At 41.6% G+C, this 14325-nt stretch overlaps 1 protein-coding gene across 1 annotated transcript in view; it reads right to left on the bottom strand.

Moving 5' to 3' along the window:
- The window catches only part of Colec12 (collectin subfamily member 12), a 178172-nt gene that overhangs the window by 33319 nt on the left and 130528 nt on the right, over positions 1–14325 (bottom strand). The gene's annotated exons all lie outside the window — the stretch shown is intronic.

Here is a 14325-nt window from a genome sequence, read left to right as displayed (position 1 = left end):
ACAGCAATACAAGTACTTTACACATTGCGTTATGTTGTTATAGTTGTATTTTAATATGACTTTAAAATAACTTTGTTTCACAGAAGATTTTCAAGTGAAATTCCATTATAATTTCAATAAACATCTCTGTGTGACAAAAGGTTTAAAACACCCAAATCCTCATTTCAGACATTATTAAACCCATAGCAATTCAAACATAACCAACCAAACCAAAAACACCTGCCTTGTCCCCTGGTGTTTGTTTCAATAGTGTGCTAGGGCTGGTTCCCCTTGGATTGTGAGAGCCAGTTTTAAATCTTAGAATTTTGGTTGTTAAACTGATGGTAGCATCAAATCAGCCCCAGAGGGAGTATTTACACCGTGGAAATGGGTGCAAACACTGCAAGTTAACACCGCCCGCCCCCCGCCCCTGGCACCCTTAAAAAAACTGGTTTACTAACATGCCATTTGTTGTAATGTAGTGGAACCTATAGCAGAAAACATAATTTTACAATTAAATGCCCAATATAGAACCATTTTTGTACATTACATGTATTCAAACACAGATTCTGACCCTTCTTTATCACAGTCATCTGAATAATGATATGGAATAAAAATAAAAACCAGACTTTTTTTATGAGAGGAGGTAAACTTTTACTGCTTAGAATTCAACTTTCTGAAAAACTGTTGTGTCTAAGTGGTAAACCAGCATCCTTGCTGCAAGTGACTCCAGAAACTAACCCATAAAAAGGGAACTTTCCATCTGATTGATTGGAAACACAGAAGACAAAGACTGTGCACATTGTAATGCAAAAATCACATTGTGTGGAGGATCACAGTATCAGGAGACGCCTTGTTTCCTGCCCTGTTTCCCTACATGTGTCTTACAATAGCATCCCCCAGGAGCAACAGCACATAAAGGACTGATCTCTTATAATCGTGCTCATAACTTTTGATGGGTAAGTCATGAGGATTAAGCCATAGTTGAGGTTCCTCTCCTTTGGTTTGTAATTTTACACAGAGTGCCACTTTTCTGTGAAAAGAGTTCTTCAGCTGTGTTTAATGCAAAATGATGATGGAAACAGCATAGAACAATGACTTGAATTTAGCTCTGAGTTCAACCAATCCCTCTGGTGTTCTGGGCTACAGACACAAGGCGAGGGGTCAAATCTGTCTTTTTCATGGCTTAGAGCATGCTACTCAAACTTTGGGGTGCATCAGAATCACATGCAGCACTCATTAAAACACAGCCTTTCTGATTCAGGTGTTGTGAGAGGGGCCTGAGAACATGGATGTCTAACAATTCCCAGATGGTACTGATGCTGCTATTCCAGGGAGACCACAATTTAGAACAGGCTTCTCAAACTTTAAATGGCTTCACATATCATATTGTTGAAATGCAGATTCCAGTTCTGTAGGTCTGAGCTGGGATATAAATTCTTCTCTCTAACAAGGCTCAGGTCTGAGGACCACATTTTGAGGAGCTAGAGTTCAGTTCAGAAGAAAGTCATGGTGGATCAACTATTGGTTAGTCAATTTCTTGAAGGTAAAGTCATAAAATCAGACTCATTCATTAAACAGAAGTCTTCTTTGTGTTATAATTTCCCCATATTTTCACTCTCTTTCCTTTCCAACCTACTTCTTTAATAGTATATCTGATGTCCAAAACTGACCTCAGGTGCTGATGATATAGCACATCACGCAGAGTGCCTGCCTCCCATGCTCGATACCGGGGTTCGAGTCCCCAGCACTGTTAGATTACAGAAATTGCAAACAAACAAACGAGACCGATTCGGAGGCTCCCAACCTTCCAAAACTGCCCTCAGTACTAACTCTGCCATAAAGATCTCCAGCTTACACCCAACTTAAGTAGTACTATTATCTCAATTCCTCAGGTGATTGAACGCAAAGACACGATGACTTCTTTTGTATGTATTCTCTGATTCAGTTATCAGGTCCGGTTAATCTTCCTGTGGGAAATTTTATTTTTAAAATATTTTTACTGGTGCATTATATACAATAGTGAGATTCATAATTCCATATTTGAACATGCACATCATTCCTGTGGGATATTTTTTTCATAGTCATCATCTACAGTTTCTCGATGTTCATTGACTTCTGTTATGGTTTAGATGTGAGGTGTTCCCCAAAAGCTCATGCATGAGACAATGCAAGAAAGTTGAGGTGAAATGATTGTGTTGAGAGCCTTAACCTAATCCGTACATTAATCCACTGGAAAGGATTAACTGGGAGGTAACTATAGGCAGGCAGGGTATGGTTAGAGGAGGTAAGTCACTGTGGGTATGCCCTTAGGGTTTGTATTTTGTTCGTATTGAGCAGAGAAGTTTCCCCCCAACTTTCTCTCATCTTCTCTTTCTCTGTGATTCTTGGTGGCCATGCCTTGATCTGCTATCCTCTACCACACTCTTCTGCCATGATGTCCTGCCTCACCTTGGGCCCAATGCAATGGAGTTGGCCATCTACAGACAGACTTCTGAAACTGTGATCCACAAAATAAACTTTTCCTCCTCTAATTGTTCTTGTCAGGTCTTTTGGTCACAGTGGTGAAAAGGTTGGGTACAGTATCAGGTTCTTTACACGGCATCTTTAATCCATAAAGTAAGCCCACCAAGGTGACACAGTAGTGAGAGCTGAATTGACAGCCTACACATGTCACAGCCAGGATTCCAACCAGTGCCAGACTCCAACACCATGATCACTGCATGAGACCATGGTCCCCGTCTCACTGATCCTCTCCATTTTCACGATCACCATCCAAATATGAGAAATTTTACTCTCCGGTAGGAGTTTCCTCTTCCATCACCACTGGAATCCAGCCTCACCTTGCTCTAAAATACTGCTGTCCTCATGACATTTGCCAAAAAGGGGTGTGGGAGCAAACTTTCAATGGCCTTCTCTTAACTAAAGGATGAAACACACACACATCACACACACACACACACACTCCAGCTCTTAAACTCCCTATAATTCTGGTGATTATAATGACACATACACAAAAAAGACCTTTTACATCCAGTAAGAGTGAAAACACTTCTGGAATTAGAAGCAGAGGAAGAATAGGTAGATCCACAAATGTGCCACATTCCATTTTGAGAAAGAATAAATTTATTTTGGTGGCAACAGGAAAACAGAAGGATGACAAACACCGAGACGATGATGACCCGACCTCTTGCAGAAAGACCAGCTAACGCTTTCATGATTGATAGGCGTAGCATTCCTTTTGGAGTTTAGGACCATGGTGGGTGACATCTTTACACCTCTCCAGGGTGATTTCTTACATTCTACCAGAAAACCCTCAGAAGATTTGGTCAGAGTGGAGATTGTGGTAGATAATGGAAACTGAGGACTAAAAGTGTAGAGGTCATCTGGCCAAGGGTCACTGTGTAACTGACGGGAACTTTGAGGCCCAGTGAGGTGAAGCAGGATCAGGAGTCCCCTGTCCTGACCCCAATACAGGCGCTCCTCCCTCTGTCCTTCCCTGTGTGCTAGCACTGGGTGGCCACTGGGCATCTCGTGCACGCGGCACCCGTGCAGATCCGCTCCCAGAGAGCTGTCACTGGCGCACATTCCTGAGAGCAGGGGTACTTCCTCACAGTGTGCACTTCAACGGCTGACTGCATCAGCATCAATCAATATCAGATGGCACCTCCTGGCCTCACTTTCCACTTGACACACTTTCTCTGGCTTGTTTTTTTCTCCCCCAGAGACTTATTTTTAATAAGAACTCTTGTTTTATCTTTCCTTCTCTGCCCTCCCCTGGGAGGACATCTGGCCAAACATACAGATGCCTACTACAAAGAGACCCTGCTGGCTCCCGGAGCTGGGCGACCCCCTCCTCCTCAAACCTAGATGGGTCACCAAAAACATTCGTGAGAGATATCCCCGTTACCAGTCTTTGTAGTGTTTGTTTTCTTAGCATTACTTTCCAGAGACTGGGGACTTTGTTCCCATGGGGGTGACGGGGGAGGAAAGGCCGGAGGATGAATCTGCACAGTGCTGCAGATAAGAGACTCCAGTTCAGGAAGTGCAGCGACGCTGCCCCTTACCACCAAGAGATCCAGCTTCTTAAAAGACCTGGCCCCAAACAGCACATCTGTGATGCAGAGAGCCACAAGCAGAAAGGGCCTAGAGGGAGCACGCCTGTCCGTGGTCATCCCTCTTAAACTATCTCCCACTCCATTCCATTCTGGACTTCTACTCTGAATGTATTTTCCAGTATCCAAGTCTTTGTTATTCAAAAAACCTTTGGGGGCCCAGTGAAGCCAGAATCACTCTGGTTAGCTCCTGGAATATTCCATGGAAGTTCAGAATCGGCTGACAATTTGGTCTCCAGTGTCCAAACTCCAAGTTCCCTGCGTTGCCCTGTTTCCAATAACACATGTTTCAAGTAAGAAGTGGTGTTGGGGGGTAGGGGGGCGGTGAGGGGGTGGTTAGCTGGTTGCAGAGAATAATTGAAACGCTCCAGGAATGACAGTGCAAAGGGCCAGAAGAATTCACCAGCAAAGAGAATTCCTTTCTGCTGTGGTTCTCCATAAAGAGCCCTCCCAAGTGCTGTGGTCCAGGCTCCAATTCAGTCTGTTTTTCCAATCTTTTTAGAGAGGAGGAAAAAAAAAAAAAAAAAAGAAGAAAAGAAAAGAAAGAAAGAAAGAGTCCTCTTCACTATCATATTTTCCTGCCATGTATATTGCTGAAGATGGGCTTGCGTTTGAAAATGGATCTATGCTGATCAGTCCCCTTCCTCAGTAGGTGGAGGCTAGCACTATGGGTCATAGTAGATCATTTCTCAGCTGTCTTAATTATCTTAAGTGTCTGTAGCTCAGTGGTGTTGCCATAAAGATCATGTTACCAAAGAGGAGCTTCAAAAAGCTGGTAGATTGCAAAATGCAAGAAGGCCACAAGTTTTGATCTGAGATTGGAAGTGATCTTTTCATGTGGTTTTTTTATAGTTATTAATCTACTGCCTGGTGGCATATATTCCCATCAACCCAAAAGAATGACTTGGCTCTAACAGTAAAACTGATGATTCAAATAATTCCTATATGTAATTTAAATACCCTCCAAAGTAACAAAACAATCAAAGTTAACATCCTGGTTAGTTGCTTGAATGTTACGCAATATCACTAGAACAAAAGTTAAATTCAAAACCACTGTGGCCCACACATAATTAGCTTTTCCTTATTATAAAGGTCATTTACTGCATGGATTTAGTTACTATAAACTTTTTTTTTTTTTTTTATTAGTGAGTAATTTAGTTTCCCAAATACAAATCCCAGCCCTGGACACCTTATTATGCCAAGTTTCCTAAACGACGTGGAGAATCACAAAAACGGGAAGCAGGACAAGAATTGGCAATGAAACCACTTTCTGTACAAATGTGAAGCCTCACAGCAACTCTGTGCTCATAATGGTGTACTCGCACCAGAAAAATGATTTAGAAGAAAGTTTTATGTGAATACAAAGTCTTCGGCATTTATCCTGAACCTACAGTAACATTCTGCACGCTAACCAAGGCTATGATTTTTTTTATTAAAATTTTTTTCACATATATAAGAATTAAAGACATTCAGTGCTGGTTTGGTTTTAATGCTTTTTTTAAGAATATGTTTTATTTGTTTAAAATTTGTAATTTATATCCTCCTCTACTAAAAAAAAGAAGTTGTAGGCAAAAACCAGATGGAATGGTTGCACTCAGGATACACAGTGTCTGCTAGAATGTACAGCGTCTCAAAAGAATGCCATTATTTTCTCTTTGCGGTTTTAAAGACTCAGAATCCTTTACCATATGAGTTGTCCACAAAAGCTTTCAATTCTGAGCAGAGGAGTCCTCTCTGGCTGGGGAGGTCAACAGCACAGCTCTTACATTTGTCTCTCCTAGCTGGCTCCTCCCTCTTGGCTATATTCCTGGTCACTTCATTCTAGGGGCACAGAGTGAACTGTCAACAATCCTGACAATATATTTCAGCAGGCCTGACAACTTCATTATCTGGCACTACCATACAATGTCCTTCTGTGATTAAGCACTGAATCTTTTCATTAAAAGAACTCATGAAAATTCAGCTCCAGCTCAGCCATCAGCATCTCCTGAATAATTCAGACAGACACTTAGACTGTGCAGGTATTCGGAGGGAGGCCCTGAGACATTTCTTTAGTGGGTGAAAGTTTGCTACTGATGCACTCACAAAAGGGGAACTGCTGAGGATGGCTGCCATTGCTGAAGACCTCTGTGGGCCAGGTGCCCTCTCTTGCTACCTGCAATGCCTCTAGTAACCCTGCAGAGCAGGAATTCTGACTCTATTTTCTACGTTTTAGGAAGGTAGAAGGTCAAAGAGGTCGGCTCCAATGAGTGGCTGAGCTGGGAGCTGAACGCAGATCTCTTGCTTCTCCAAACTTATTTACCTCCAGAAGTGAAAAACCAAAGGCAACTAGATGAAAGACGTCTAACTAAATAAACTGTAGAGAGCTAATGGGTTAGACTTAAAGAAGTAGCCTGTCAAAATAACAACTTTGTGCAAACCACCTTTCCCATGTTGAGAGAGAACCTTTCTCAGAAATGGGCAGTATACCTCATATACCTAGATGACTACATGATCCATGTGATCCTACAATATGTACAATCAGAGAGATTGCACTCCACTTATATATGAGTTATCAAAATGTATAAATGCATTCTACTGTCATGTACAACTAATTAGAACAAAAAACTAATAAGATATACTGATAAAAATAAAAAATAAAATAAATGGGCAGTAAAATTTAGTCTCCAGTTCATTATTACAGGCCTGAGGTTTCTGCAGGTTGCCATTTCTCTTACTATCTGTGGCGACATAACTAAGCAGCAAGGTAATTCCACCCTTAATAACTGCTCATTATTCCATGAGAGGTCAGGTTTGGCTAGTTAAGTAAATCTTGTTGGCTCTTGGGGAAATAGCACCCAATGGCAATGGCATTTTTGGAATAGGGTGGGCTGGGAAAGGAGGGGAGCTTTATAATTTCAAGGCAAACTATTGGACATGCAGAGGCTGTTTAAGCTGGAACTCAGAAGAAGTTGGTTGCTCTGATCGGATTTTCTTATAAATTTCTACTACACTGAAACAAGAACCTCAAAAGCCAGTTGCCAATGGCTCTTTCATCTATGGACCTAGACAACTGCTGGTGGATCAAACTTGCAGGAATTGGGTAAGAGAAGTTAACAGACAGGAAGAAGGTGAAAGGAGAGCTCATTAAATGTTGATAAAAAATTAATTTATCTCTAGCCTCTTAACCCCACCCCCCCAAATCTGGAGTACATTGGCAAAAAACAAACAAACAAAAATTCCCCCACAAATGCCACAATGGCCCCCTGGTTGAGCAATCCACAGTAACTACCATTTTAATAGTTTCTCCATGCCTTAAAGAAGATTCCAAGATGCTTACTAGTCAGTGTCCTCTGACTCGCCAGTGCTAGCTTTAAGATATAGGTTTCCCAAATCCCAAGCAGAGTTCTCTAGGCCCCCAAACTAGGCTGGTGATATAGCTCAGTTGGTAGAATGCTTGCCTTGCAAGCACAAGGCCCTGGGTTCAATCCCCAGCATCACAATTAAAAAAAAAAAAAAAAAAAAAAGAAGAAGAAGAAGAAATAGACCCTCAAACCCTGCCCACTTCACCATGCTACTTTCTTGCTACATGCCATTTATTCATTTATATGAATCTAAAAATTGGGACATCCCAGGGACCAGGGATGATAAAGGGCTGTTCCTTGCCTCTGAGCCTTGAAAGTTGTCTTTCTGCTCTTGAAATACCCTCCTTCTCTATAAGTAACTTCCTTCCAATTTGCAGATCCCTCCTCAGGGAATCCTTTCCTAATTCACCTTGCGCCTGGCCCAGCTGCACCTGAATCCCTCAGCAAGTGTGTGGAGTGCATTGCACACATCCACACTGACCTGTGTATTTCTCAGGTCATTTCAATACTTTCTTCAGGACACCACCTCCCATAGGTACAGGAATTTAAATGTTTACAGTATTGCTTTTGCATTTTCCTAAACAGACCAGTAGTCACTAGCACTCTGAACATCATGTGATTTAATCCATATGCGACTTGAGTGTGAACTCTGGTAGTAGGAAAAGAGGGATCCATAGCTCCCCAACCCCTGTCAATCAATCTCCCAACCAGCTTTCAGGTGCAGGAAATTTCACAATCTTTTCTCCCTCCTTTGTGCCAGCCTTCTAGGTGAGGAATGACTTGCTGATCTCACTGTCCTGCAAGCAGAAGTGTAGACTACTGGGAGAGGAAAACAGCTCAGGGGCCTGACAGTCAAATCGCAGACACCCATGAGAACACCTTCCCCCACCCCAGTCAGAGTTGATCCCCAGCAGCCCACAGACTCAGAGGAAGAGTTTCCTGTTCTCTGCTGGAGGTGGGTGGTGGGTGGGGTGAGGATAAGAAATGGAAGGAATGCAAACCAAGCTTTTACCAGACTGAAATGAATCCCAGGGCTCTAAGGTGGCTGGGCGTTTCTACATTTTATCTCTCAGCACTCACAAAACTAAATTTGATAAGGCAAAGACGAGAAACAAAAGCCCGAAACCCAACACTTGCCTCAAGTAATGCTGCTTTAAAGAGTGTCATTTTGGGGCAGCTGAAGAACTAAGATGATGGGGAACACCGAGGAGCACCAATCTCAGGTAATGACAGGGTATTTGTTGTTTATCACTGAAAAAGTGTCAGGGCATGTGAAAACTATGCTTCAGAGCAGGTGTTGGCAGAAAAGCCTAAATTCACTCTCTCACCTACCTCCTCGATTTCTTTTTAACCAACAAAACTAGTGTTTTGATGAGGGAAAAATGGGTTTCGATATAAATGAAAATACCCATCAGCTTGAAGACATTCCTCCTTCCTCCAGGAATATGTGGGTTTTTAAATTTATTTCTTCAAGTGAAGACGATGGTTGAGGACATTGAGAAAGGAGAGGAAAGAAGTCAAGACAGTGACAGATTTTATTGTCAGCGTTTTCAAGCAATTATTCTTTTCTCCACTGAATGGGGCCTCAGTCCTGAGCCTTAATGAGAAATGAGTCCATCAGCTCGAAATGAGGAAGAACTGGCAAGTAAATAATGAAGGAAATGTGCGGGGGTGGGGGGTTACTTTACAGACTACTGCCCTGCAGAGGCTGTGAAGAAAGGGCAGCCCTGATTTAGGAAGGGGCTGGGAACTTGTTACCCAAACTGGAGAAAGGACAGAGAGAAGGACAACTTCTTCATGGGGCAGACAGGTATGGTTTTCAAGATCAAAGGAATAATACTGGAAAATAAAAATGATAAACCACCCAACCAAGAAGTCAGAAAGCAAATGACAATCGAATGTAAAATAAATGGGAAAAGGAATGTTGATTTAATTTTCCATGCCACAAATTCAAAAATGACAGAATTAAATTTAGAAAATTGTTTAAAATTGAAATAGCTAGGTAAAAACATACATTTGTACATACATATGTACATATAGAATGATGACTTTGTACAAGATTTTCTTCAGGCTGAAGAGATGTTAAAGAAGGATTTCTAAAGCAAAATTTAAATTCACAATTTCTCATAGATCTATGGGGTAGGGGGGTGGTGGCTGGTGCCAGCTTATACTGACTAGTAAGAACCAGTTATTTGTATCACCTCACAATTTCATGTTCAGTAATACACTGGTAGCTTGAAATGGTCACCCTGGGAATATTTATACTACAGAAATGAGCCACCACTCCAAATCAGGACTTTTGCCTTCCGGAGAGCTAGTTGTTAAACATTTGCCAGCACACCGCTCAGTCTAGTGCACCTGACCAATCACATTGAAACAAACCAAACAATGGCTCTGTCCGTAGAGACTCATCACTAGAGAAGTTCAGAATCACTGACACAATCAAGCCTGGACATGGTGGGGACTGTACTGAAGCTCTTTCCCTGCCTCTCAAGGTTACAGAGATCTTACATGCATTCCTATTAGCAATTTCTGTGCACATTAAAGGTCTTGAATTCAAAACTTTCATACAAACGTATTAAATTTCAAATTCACAATCTGTGGGGTGAGATAATTTTAGGTTCCTAGTGACACTGACAATGTTTAAGGTTCAATTTCCACATGTCTGTTAACTTCAAATCCACAAATGTGGGTTTGACTTAACTCTTACTAACCACCCTGCAAGTGCATTTCCTTCTTGGACTGGCTCTCATAGCACATAATGGCAAAATTGAGCCAAGGGCACATCATTCTAGAAACAGGTGAATCATAGAGATCAGAGATGAACAAAATATACACAATTTCATATGATATGAAATTCTTTGGGTAAAATCACTTTCTTGCATTTCATGTTCAAGGAAATGAATTTCATTTCCCAAATGGCCAAACAACTCCTAATTAGGCTTTTAAAAGAGTTAAGCAAGATTAAAGAAAAGGAAGCTTGGATAGGCATTTCAAATCATTGTGCAATCCATGCCTAGTTCAAGGTTTTCTGCATTACTACAGTGATAGTGGAATATGGAGAATCACCCATTCATTCATATTTTCTTTCTACTTTATAGCATATTTTTTTTTACTTAATTTCTGGTAAACTGCATAGTTTCTAAGTAGTTTAGAACATACTGTTGAGTTCATTATTTGTTATTTTAAAAAATATCCTGTGGAAAAAGAGTAGCTCCTACTAAGGAAATATACATGTTTTGAGGGGTCACTACACAACGGGACCCGAGAGACAGGATCCCAGGAGCCAGAGCTCCTTCTGCCTGGGGCAGCCTGGCCTCTCAGCCCTCCTACTGGAAAAGCAACCACAGCTCAGGGTCAACTGACAACAGGCCAGCAGTATCCTCCCTGCAAACACAAAGATAGCGCTAATTCATTCCCTCCATATTATGCACAGCCCTGAAGAGGAAATAAAAAAGAAGGATTTGGTGATTCACATTGGGTCCATTCCTAAATGAGGACTAAAATTAAGCCTGGATTTTATAGTTCTTGTTACTATGCAAATGTTCCTTCCTGCCAGAAAGTGGTAGGCTTACAGCAGCAAAGCTGGTCAAGACAACCAACCACCTGCAAATACAACCCACTGGTTGCCCTGAAACAATCTGTCACCTCCTACAGCACTTAGGGGAAACAACACCTAATAAACAACACCTAGTAAAGCAAAAGAACATACACTTAGAGACATAGGGAAAGTCCCACTTACACCCGTGGTTATGACAGTGCTTATAAAATTAGAAGCACTAATTTATTAGGGTATACGGAGACCCAAATGGTTGGGATTGTACATTTATTAAATTTTATCCATAGGACTATGGCACAGAAGTCCATTTTCATGGCTTTGAGCTTGGTGGAAGATCCGTCTCCACTCCTGCTTATTTCCCAGACACACACCATGGTTGGGCACAAATCATGTAAGAGAAACGTTTATCCAAGTGGAGCTGGAGTAGTCATGGCTCCAGGCGGTCCCAGGCCTAAGGGGAGGCTCCTTTTTTCAAAGGCTTCTGCTGCAGGGACCCAGGGTAGTGTGGGCAGGATCACAGAGTAGGGCATAGAAACGAATCTCCCCCACCCCCTGAAGGAAAAGAGCAAACACTTGTGATTATTTAGACAGACTAGGAGAAAGGGAGAGATGTGACAGTGAGAAATGTAATAGGTTTATGGAAGACACTAAGAATGTCCCTACTGTTGGGTAATTTGTATCCTAAGAAGCTGGAGACCCTAAGGTGGAGGATGTGTCCTTCACTCACTGGGACCTAGAGACCACAAAGACTATTTTTGTTAGAAATAAAGAACAAGTTCTAAGGAGTAAGAGGGAAGCTAACATTATATAAAAGTACGTGGACATCTAAGGCCAAGTCAACCAAGTGCATCCGGTAAAGAAGTAAGTGTCAATCTAGTCCTCGCTGTGGAGATTCATATTTCTGAAATGGCAGATTGGCCTCCACAATGAAAGTTGTACATTTGTGTCCTTGGTGGGCAAAAAAGGGAATGGACCTGAGCTCCCATTACTACCCACATCCAAGTACCTTCCCACAGCACCAAAACTGCGGTCCAAACACGGCGACCCCACCCTCATGTCCTACATCCCCCCACTCAGGGGAGGTGGAGGCTGGGATGATGAAGGTATTCCTTTTTACAAAGGAATTTATTTCTGAGGTCTTCTTCAATCTCAACTCTCCTTCCTCAGACTGCTTGCAAGAAACACAAAACATAATGTACAATGAGTCAAAATGCAGTCTGTAAAAATAAAAAAAATAATAAAAAATACCATTAGGGACACGAACACAGTTGGACTCTTTATTATAACAACAACAACAACAACAAAAAAAAAACCCCACAAAACAGATAATAGACTAAAGAGACTAAACCTGACTCCATTGATTTTTATTGTACTATTTCATTTCAATTAAGTCAGGCACCACAGCCCTGAAGTCACTGAGCCAAAGCCTGAGGCAGACCACCTAAATCTTTGAAATAGGTATAGAAGTAGAGGCAAAAGTTTCCTGTGCCATTCTGGGGGTACACTTGACAAGAGTATTATTTAGTAACACCAGAGAATATATTTCATCCAAAATAGAGCACTTGGTGACTCAAGGATGGACCTAGAACTTTCTGAAAAGGAGACATTTAATGATATAACACAGGAAGTGTCATGATGCCTTATGTATAGTGGATCCATTTTTAGTCTGATATTCCAGGAGAAAAATGCTTCTGGCCAAATAAGTTAAACCTTGCCCCATCAGAGATTACCTCTCTGTATTAAAAGACAGTTAATTCTTCAGAGAGATGGTATACTCAAGTGAGTGAGGAGCGTAGACTACAGCTCCCTATAATCAGGACAAAACTAAAATGGCGGAGGTGGAAGGAGCACAGGTTGAAATCTTTCATGAGAGCACTCACAACTTTCCTCTGTTAAAGTTTCCTTCTTGATGAAAAACAAGAAATTTTCATGTGACTGAAGAATAAGATCCACAGTCTCCTGTGTCCTAAGGTCATTGCTAGTCTACACTACCCATCAAACAGAAGCTCACCATATTCAATCATGTTTTTGATGGTCATACATTTTCCCTCTTCCATAGTGAAGGTGGATTCTTGATATTAGGGGCATAATGTGGTTTCTCTCTTTAGGCTTCTGACCCTGTGTGACAAGGAGATATCTCCAGTGAGATGGGTGGGGGAAAAGCAGTGTGGACACAGGGAAACTGATTCAGATAGGAGGTGCTGAACTACTTCCTTAGCCACACTGATGAAGGGGTTTTAAAAGTTCTTTAGTGGGGAGGAACTGGAACCTGATATCAAAACCCACTGTATGTCCTTTATAGTTTATTGTATATAATTATGTACCATAAACGGTGCGTGGTTTGCATTCCAGGGCGTGGGATCAGTCGTTCTCAACAAATCCTTTTGTTGACTTCTGTAAGTCCCAGCTAAGAGTCCCCTGAGGGCTGATCTGAACTGGGGAGACCTGACCATTGTGACAGAGTTCCAGGGACCAGGGAGAGCAGCAGGCCCCACAGAATTCTGCCGGTACACCTCATGGTATTTACTCAGGTGAGCATCAGGTAGTAGCTATACTCAGTGCCAATACCAAACAATGCCACTATGTGCCAACAGGGCTTTAGGAATGCATATAGGTTGAATACTCCTTATCTGAAATACTCGAGACCAGAAGTATTTCAGATATTTTCAGATGTTAGAATATTTACATATACATAAATTGTTCTGTTTCCTTCCTGAGCTGGGGCCTCCTCTTGCACGTGGGTCTTGTTCATGAAGAACCCAAAGGGAGGGGAGCTTCCAGAGACTGAAGACCTAGGTTGTTGTTTGAAATCCTTGGCTCATGTGCATGCCTGGAAAGCACTGCTAGAACCTGAGTCAATGAAGTCAGAGTCAATGAAGACCATTTACAAACACATGATCTAATACAGTGGGTAAATTCCTGGCTTTAAATAGCCACTGAGCAGGGAGCAAAACAGGTCTTGACTGACAGTACACCTTCATGTCTTAAAAAATACAATCCATGACTTCTAGGAGACCATGATTTAGCTTTCTATCTTAGGAATATCAGAAGTAACATTTGTCAAATATATAATATGCATACTATATTACATATGGATTTTGCATACACATAATAGAATCCTAATATTAAGAAAACTAAAAGATTCCTTTAAACTCTGTTTTTTTAATTCATTTTTTTAGTTGTCGATGGACCTTTATTTTATTTATTTATATGCGGTGCTGAGAACTGAACCCAGTGCCTCACACACGCTAGGCAAGTGCTCTATCCCTGAGCTACAACCCCAGGCCCTAAACTCTGTTTTGAAATGCATGTATTTTTTCCACAAGTT

This window comes from Sciurus carolinensis, chromosome 15 (genome assembly GCF_902686445.1).
Source record: "Sciurus carolinensis chromosome 15, mSciCar1.2, whole genome shotgun sequence".
NCBI lineage: Eukaryota > Metazoa > Chordata > Mammalia > Rodentia > Sciuridae > Sciurus > Sciurus carolinensis.
Note: the sequence above shows the minus strand (reverse complement) of the source record. Positions and strands in the feature narration are given on the sequence as shown.